We start from the raw sequence: 9,089 nt of genomic DNA, 5'->3' as shown, positions 1-9,089 counted from the left end.
AAAATTTTATTGATGTAAATTTTTGTAGTTATATAAATATTAAACTTCCTCTAATAACCCTAAAATATATCCCACATATTATGATATGTGTGTTTCTAATATCATTATTGGTTTGTATTTTCGCTTTCTTTCTTTTTTTTTTTTTTTTTTTCGGCAGGGGAGAGGGTTGGCTATGCTACGTGGCTCACAGGATCTTTGTTCCCTACCAGAGAATGAACACATGCTCTTGGCAGTGAAAGCACAAAGTCCTAGCCACTGGACCACCAGGAAATTCCCTGTATTTCTCTTTTCACTCAAGAGCTTTTAAGAGAGGTTTATGGGCCCAGCATGCTTCCTTTGCGCAACTCTGCCATCCTTAATAGATTTTTTAAATTTTCTGATGTAAACACTTTTAGAAAAATGTTTACTTTCATTGTACTATGATAAAAAAGAATGATGCCAGCTGTGTTGTTTCTATTTTATTTAATTTGATGATACTTTCTTTGTGACCTGGCACAAAATAAAGTTTTATTAATACTCGTCGTGTGCAAGGGAAGATATTTTTCTATCGTCTAGATGTAATGTTTGATATATATGTAGAAGATCTAACTTATTGATTATGTGGAATGAAGTCCAGTTTTTTCTAAGCAGGCTTAACCAGTATATGCAGAGGATGGCAAGTGTAAGAGCTGTGCCCAACCCTGTAATCAACCCCTACCAGCCAGCACTTCCTTCAGGTTACTTCATGGCAGCTATCCCACAGACTCAGAACCGTGCTGAATACTATCCTCCTAGTCAAATTGCTCAACTAAGACCAAGTCCTCACTGGACTGCTCAGGGTGCCAGACCTCATCCGTTCCAAAATATGCCCGGTGCTATCTGTCCAGCCGCTCCTAGACCACCATTTAGTACTGTGAGACCAGCTTCTTTCCACGAGTCATGTCGACACAGCGTGTTGCTAACACATCAACACAAACGATGGGTCTACGTCCCACAGCTGCTGCAGCTGCAGCTACTCCTGCTGTTCGCACCGTTCCACAGTACAAATACGCTGCAGGAGTTCGCAATCCTCAACAACATCTGAATGCACAGCCACAGGTCACCATGCAGCAGCCCGCTGTTCATGTACAAGGTCAGGAGCCTCTGACTGCTTCCATGTTGGCATCTGCCCCTCCTCAAGAGCAGAAGCAAATGTTGGGTGAACGGCTCTTTCCTCTAATTCAAGCCATGCACCCTACTCTTACTGGTAAAATCACTGGCATGTTGTTGGAGACTGATAATTCAGAACTTCTTCATATGCTTGAGTCTCTAGAGTCTCTCCGTTCTAAAGTTGATGAAGCTGTAGCTGTACTCCAAGCCCACCAAGCAAAAGAGGCTGCCCAGAAAGCAGTTAACAGTGCCACTGGGGTTCCAACTGTTTAAAGTGAGCCTGCCTCCTGTTTCTTATTCTCACAGTTTGAGCATGTATTGAAACGTAGCAAAAACTCATTTTATCACTAATCCAAATGCATTGCCAGTTTTTCAAAGAGAAGTAAAGATACAGAGGAATTAACTACGTGTTACCCTGGTATAAACTTGAATTTTTGAGATCAAGACCCCTTCAGATGTTTTGCATAGTAATTTGTGTTAAATAGCTGTAATGTGGATTGGCCCTGTGCAGATAGCTGAAGGACTTTCATAGCTTAATACGTTTTCTTGGGTGGCAGTGATGAAGTTGTTTTTTGGCCTCTAATACTGCCTTTCATTACCCCCAAGAAATAGGGTGATGTAGCTGTGTAGCCAGAGCCAGGCGTGTACAAAGCTTTCCTATAAAATAGGAAATAGCTGGGGCTGTGCAGGTTGTGTTCCATGTTGAAGCTCCTCTGCCCCGCTGTCACCCTGTGAGAGTGGCTGCGCAGCTGGTGAATGAGCAGGGGTGGCCGTGGTTCATAGAGCTTTACAGAGACAGGCTCTCAACTGGCTGAACCTGGCTGAGGGCTTTCACAGGACAAGTGCCAGTATTGGTCCTCTTACTTTTGTTTTTATTAAAATACTTGACATAACAACATTGTGTAAATTTAAGGTGTGTAACATGTTAATTGGATACATTTATATATTGTAAGGAGAAGGCAATGGCACCCCACTCCAGTACTCTTGCCTGGAAAATCCCATGGGCGGAGGAGCCTGGTAGGCTGCAGTCCATGGGGTCACTAAGAGTCGAGCACGACTGAGCGACTTCACTTTCACTTTCACTTTCACTTGGGAGGATGGAAAGAGAAGCGTTAACACACAGGAATAGGGAAGGGTGCTTTGATCTGGACACTGGTACACAGCCAGAGACATAGATTCTATTGACAATCATAAGCATTCATTTACTCAATAAATACTCAAAATGCTCTCTCTGACAAGCCATTTTTCATTTAATTCAGGTTTCTGGGCACAGACAGGTCTAAACACAGCTGAAATCCCCATCAGTCTTGTTACACTGCTTTCAGTATCTTCTTAGCACTTAGTACTCTTCTGCTTACATTCAATTCTTACTTTCTTTGGTGCCTCCATGTATGCTGTCATTTCACTCGTCTCTAACTCTTTGTGACCTTATGGACTGTAGCCCACAGGCTCCGCTGTCCATGGGATTCTCCAGGCAAGAATACTGGAGTAGGTTGCCGTGCCCTCCTCCAGGCCATCTTCCCAACCCAGGGATCCAACCCACGTCTCTTACAACTCCTGCATTCACAGGTGGGTTCTTTTTACCACTAGCGCCACCTGGGAAGCCCATTTTCTTTAGTTGCTGTTGCTGCTAAGTTGCTTCAGTCGTATCCGACTCTGTGCGACCCCATAGATGGCAGCCCACCAGGCTCCCCCGTCCCTGGGATTCTCCAGGCAAGAACACTGGAGTGGGTTGCCATTTCCTTCTCCAGTGCATGAAAGTGAAAAGTGAAAGTGAAGTCGCTCAGTCTATCCGACTCTTAACGACCCCATGGACTGCAGCCTACCAGACTCCTCCGTCCATGGGATTTTCCAGGCAAGAGTACTGGAATGGGTTGCCATTGCCTTCTCCAATTTTCTTTAGTATCTTCCCACTAAAATATAAATTCTACAGGGACACAGATTTTTGCCCATTTTTTTCCCCTATTTTATCTATATTATCCAGAATCCTGCCAGTCACATGGTACATTCTAAATAAACATTTGCTAGATAAGGTATGAATAATACCCACCCCATGACTTCAGAGAATAAAACATCTGGTGTAGGGCAGGCACAGTAATATATATTGATAAGGAAATAGATAAATATGATGTCACCACACTTCATTACATCATTCAATATTCAACATGTATTTAATAAGCGTGTGCTTGTTGGAGCCCCTGTGCTAGCCACCATGAATGTAGACATGAACACAGTACAGTCCCTGATCTCTACTAGTATTGGATATAGTAGGAATATTTCCATTATGAACTGAGCATTAGATTGTTATGATTTAGCATCAGTAACAACAACAACAAATCCAAAACAAATCAAACAACAACAATAAAAAAACAAATTAAACCAGTGGTTCTTAACTCTTGAAGAACCATAGAATCACTTCAGAAGTTTTTCAAAAAGACAAACTTCTTCCAAAATGGTAAAATCCTTATAGAGGGGAATTTGGAAACACTCCAGTGTTCTTGCCTGGAGAATCTCAGGGACGGCATAGCCTGGTGGGCTGCCGTCTATGGGGTTACGCAGAGTTGGACGTGGCTGAAGTGACTTAGCAGCAGCAGCAGCAGCACATATGTAGATACTGAGAGCCAACTCATTGGAAAAGACCCTGAAGCTGGGAAAGGTTGAATGCAAAAGAAGAAGGGGGTGGCAGAGGATGAGCTGGTTAGAAAGCATCACTGACTCAATGGACATGAATTTGAGCAAATCCTGCAGATAGTGAAGGACAGGGAAGCCTGACATGTTGCACTCCATGGGATCGCAAAGAGTCAGACATGACTTAGTGACTGAAGAGCAACAAAGCTGTTGCTGTTAACCCATAAATCCCAATTCTCTGTTAACCCATAAATCCCAATTATCCAAATCACGAAAACACTGGGAAAATATGAAAATGTTATTGATTGCGATAATATATGTTACAGTAAAAACTAGAATAATTCAATGTCCATGAATAGAGGACTTGAAAAACAAAGTAATTGAATATTATGAAGGTATAAAAAGGGATGATGGGAGGGACCTTTGAGATGGTGAAGGCACAAGATGTGGAGATCACATTCCACCCCACAAATATATCAAAAATATATCTGTGTGTGGAACAACTCCTACAGAACACCTACCACACACTGGCAGAAGACCTCAGACTTCAAAAAGGCAGGGTAATCTCCACATAACAGGGTAGGGCAAAAGAAATAAGAAAAAAGAGAAGCCAATGAATCAGAACGGGACCTGAGCCTCTGGGAGGGAGCTATGAAGGAGGAAACGTTTCCACACACTGGGAAACCCCTCACTGGTTGGGACAGAGGGGAGCTTCGGAGCCTCAAAGGAGATCACAGCAACAAGTATGCAGAGGGCAGAATGGATAGAATTTTACACAGAGATTGGTGCCAACCAGCACCCCACAGCCTGAAATGCTTGCCTATGTGCCCAAGAGGGTAGGTGGGGGCTGGATGCTGAGGCTCAGGCTTCAGAGGTCAGATCCCAGGGAAAGGACTGGGTTTGACTGCTGTAAAGACAGGTTAGCGCAATGCGGCTGAAAGAGTCTAGAGGGAAGCCTGTGCTTGCCAGAGAGGCAAGAGACCACTGTTGCAGGATGCTCAAGGAGAAGGGGGTCTAGCCAAGATGCTTCTGACTCCAATCACTGACAAAGGGCAGGACACCACCTTTGTGAGCTCCAGGGGCTGTACGAGCAGCAGCTGCTATCTCTGATCCCAGGGGTGGGTGCAATGGCTGCTGCCATAGCCAGCAAACTGTGAGAAGGCCCAGGTTACTGCCCACACCTTCCTGGGAGCCTGTGCAACCTGGCACTGGCAAGGGTCCTGTGATCCAGGGCCAACTTCCCAGGAGAACACATGGCCTAATTCAGGCTGTAGCAACTTCCTGCCAACCTCTGCTGCCACAGGCACTCCCTATACATCCCAATTGTGACTGCCATATCCTTCATTCTCCATGGCCTGAGTAAGTGAGCCTTAATCACCCGCTGCTTTCACCCCTTCTTGTCTGGGCGGGGAACAGAAAGAGGGCAGAGACAGGGCTAGAGGTGGGTCCAAACCAAAGCTGAGCTCCAGGGGCTATGTGACCGAAGAAGAGGAAGGGAATTCTCTTGTGCAGCTGCAGGAGCAGTGGATTGGTAAACCCTGCAATTGGCTTGGTAAACCCTGCATCTGTGGAATATCTGAATAAACAATAAGTGTTCCCCCGTATTTGAGGATGTTGACTTTGGAGGCAATTGTGGACTTTGGAAGCAAGTACAAGCTGGAGTAAACCAGATCAGAGTTTGAGCTGGCCCCACAGTGCCCAAAGCAGGTCCAGAGACCTTCCTAGAAATATTGGAGGGCTTCCTGGGTAGACAGATTGATTGGTGCTCACTGTAGGGGTAAGGACACTGAGAGCTGAGACCACAGGAAAATATTCTTCTTACTACTACTGTCTCTCTATACCTAACTTTTTCTTTTAACTTTTTGTTTTCTTATACTGCTGTTATTTTTGTTATTTTTAAAATTTTTATTCTTATTTACTTTTTCTTTTTATGCTTTATGTTTTTTTTCTATTTTCCTATTTCTACTGTACTTTATATTGCACTTTTCCCATGTTTTGGGGTTTTTCCTTCATTTTATTTTGTTTCTACCTTACTTTTAATTATATTTTATATTTTTACTTTACTTCTTTGTTTTTTGTATTTTTCCCTTTGGTTTGCACCTCTCTTTTGTTTATACATTTTTTTTCCTTTTGATCATATTTGTGTGTTTGTTTTATACAGTCTTTGCTTGTTTTTAGTTTGCTTTCTGCATTTGATTTGCTCATGGTTTTGTGTTTTTCCTAGTTTAGTTTCAATGTTGGTTTTCATTTATAAGTTTGTTTATTGGTTTGATGGCTTTCTTCCTTTGCATTTCTTCTTTTTTCTCTTACCTTTTTGTGAGTGCATGTGTTTCTTTTTGTGTTTTTATCTGTTTCATTCTCCTTTTACCATTTGTCTTAGGGTTTTGTCTACTTTTTGTTGCTTGTTTTTCTATTTTCTTCTCTTTTCTCTTTTTAAACTTTTCTTCTGTACCATGTGGCTTGGGGGCGTCTTGGTGCTCCAGCCAGGGACTGGGTCTGAGCCTAAGAGGTGGGGCATCTGAGTCCAGGACATTAGAACACCACAGAGCCCTGATCCCAGAGAGTATTAATAAGTGAGAGCTCTCCCAGAAACCACCATGTTAACATTAAAACCTAGTTCCACCCAATGGCCAGAAAGCTCCAGTCCTGGATGCCTTATACCAAACAACTAGCAAAAGAGGAACACAACCCCACCCATTAGCACACAGGCTGCCTAAAGTCATACTAAGCTCATAGACAACCAGAAACCAACACCAAATATGGCACTGCCCATCAGAGGGACAAGATACAGCTCCACCCACAAGAACACAGGCACTAGTCCCTCCTACCAGAGAGCCTACACAAGGCACTCCATACCGCCTACTGAGAGCAGACACCAAATGTAAGAGGAACTATGACCCTGTAGCCTGCAGAAAGGTGACTGTAAACATAGTAAGTTAAACAAAATGTGAAGACAGAGAAATACATGAAGGAGTAAGGTAAAAATCCACAAAACCAAACAAATGAAGAGGAAATAGGCTATCTTCCCAAAAAAGAATTGAGAGTAATGATGCTAAAGATAATCTTAAATCTCAGAAATAAAATGGAAGCATGGATCAAAAAGATACAAGCAATGTTTCAAAAGGACCTAGAGTAACTAAAGTACAGATAATCAACAATGAATAACACAGTAGCCGAGTAAAAAATACACTAGAGGGAAACAATAGCAGAGTAACTGAGGCAGAACAGATAAGTGAGCTGGAAGATAGAATGGTGGAAATAACTGAAGCAGAGCAAAATAAAGAAAAAACAATAAAAAGAAATCAGGACAGTCTCAGAGACCTCAGATACAACATTCCACACCAACATTTGAATTATAGGGGTCCCAGAAGGCTTCACTTTGACTTTTCACTTTCATGCATTGGAGAAGGAAATGGCAACCCACTCCAGTATTCTTGCCTGGAAAATCCCAGGGACGGGGGAGCCTGGTGGGCTGCCATCTATGGGGTCGCACAGAGTCGGACACGACTGAAGCGACTTAGCAGCAGCAGAAGAAGAAGAAGAGAAAAAGAAAAGGTATGAAAATATATTTCAGGAGATTAGAGTCGAAAAATTCCCTAACAAGGGAAAGGAAATAGCCCCCAGGTCCAGGAAGCACAGAGTCCCATATTAAAAAAAAACCAAGAAACACGCCAAGACAAATACTAATCAAACTTAAAAAAAAAATTAAACACAAAGAAAAATATCAAAAGCAGCAAGGGGAAAGCAACAAATAACATAGAAGAGAGTCCTCATATGATTAACAGCTGATTTTTCACCAGAAATTCTGCAGGTGAGAAGGGAGGGGGAAGATGTATTTAAAGTGATGAAAGGAAAACACCTACAGCCAAGAAAAATTATGTTACCCAGCAAGGATCTCATTCAGATTCAACAAAGAAATTAACAGCTTTACAGACAAGCAAAAGTTAAGAGAATTCAAGACCACCAAACTAGCATTATAACAAATGTTAAAGGAATTTCTTTAGGCAGGAAACACAAAGGATGGAAAAGACCTACAAAAAAAAGAAAATACCCAAATCAATAAAGTAAATGGTAATATGATTATTTGTTGTTGCTGTTGTTCAGTCACTCAGTCGTGTCTGACTTTGTGACCCCATGGGCTGCAGCACAACAGGCTTCTCTGTCCTTCACCATCTCCTAGACTTTGCTCAAATTCATGTCCATTGAGTCAGTGATGCCATCCAACTATCTCATCCTCTGTCACCCCCTTCTCCTCCTTCCCTCATTCTTATCCAGATTCAGGGTCTTTTCAAATGAGTCAGCTCTTTGTGTCAGGAGGCCAAAATATTGGAGGTTCAGCTACACAGTCAGTCCTTCCAATGATTATTTGGAGTTGATTTCATTCAGGATTGAATGGTTTGATCTCCTTGCAGTCCAAGGGACTCTCAAGAGTCTTCTCCAACACCACAGTTCAAAAGCATCAATTCTTTGGACCTCAGCTTTCTTTATGGTACAACTCTCACATCCATACATGAGTACTGGAAAAAACATAGTTTTGACTTTATGGACCTTTGTCAGCAAAGTTATGTCTCTGCTTTTTAATATGCTGCCAAAGTTGGTCATAGCTTTTCTTCCAAGAAGCAAGCATTTTTTAATTTCATGGCTGCAGTCACCATCTGCAGTGATTTTGGAAACCAAGAAAATAAACTCTGTCTCTCTTTCTATTATTTCCCCATCTATTTGCCAAGAAGTGATGAGACCAGATGCCATGATCTTCATTTTTTGAATGTTGAGTTTTAAGTCAAACTTTTCACTCTTCTCTTTCACTTCCATCAAGAGGCTCTTTAGTTCCTCTTTGCTTTCTGTCATAAGGGTGGTGTCATATTCATATCTAAAGTGATTGGTATTTCTCCAATCTTGATTCCAGTTTGTGCTTCATACAGCCTGGCATTTCGCATGATGTACTCTGCATATAAGTTAAATAAGCAGGGTGACAGTATACAGCCTTGATGTACTCCTTTTGCAATTTGGAACCAGTCTGTTGTTCCATGTCCAGTTCTAACTGTTGCTTTTTGACCTGCATACAGGTTTCTCAGGATGCAGGTAAGGTGGTCTGGCATTCCCATCTCTTTAAGAATTTTCCAGGGGTGGTCCTAAGATGGCAGAGGAACAGGAAGGGGAGACCACTTTCTCCCCCACAAAGTCATTGAAAGATCATTTGAACGCTGAGCAAATTCCACAAAACAACTTCTAAATGCTGGCAGAGGACACCAGGCACCCAAAAAGGCAACCCAGACTCTTCAAAAGGAGGTAGGACAAAATATAAAAGATAAAAATAGAGACAAAAGAGTGTG

At 42.3% G+C, this 9,089-nt stretch overlaps 1 pseudogene; it reads left to right on the top strand.

Moving 5' to 3' along the window:
- Positions 1-598: 598 nt before the first annotated feature.
- On the top strand, positions 599-1,535 carry LOC123331685 (annotated as a pseudogene).
- The last annotated feature ends 7,554 nt before the right edge of the window (positions 1,536-9,089 follow it).

The sequence above is a fragment of the Bubalus bubalis genome, chromosome X (assembly GCF_019923935.1).
Source record: "Bubalus bubalis isolate 160015118507 breed Murrah chromosome X, NDDB_SH_1, whole genome shotgun sequence".
In the NCBI taxonomy this organism is placed as follows: domain Eukaryota; kingdom Metazoa; phylum Chordata; class Mammalia; order Artiodactyla; family Bovidae; genus Bubalus; species Bubalus bubalis.
This window is presented reverse-complemented; position numbering and strand designations above follow the sequence as displayed.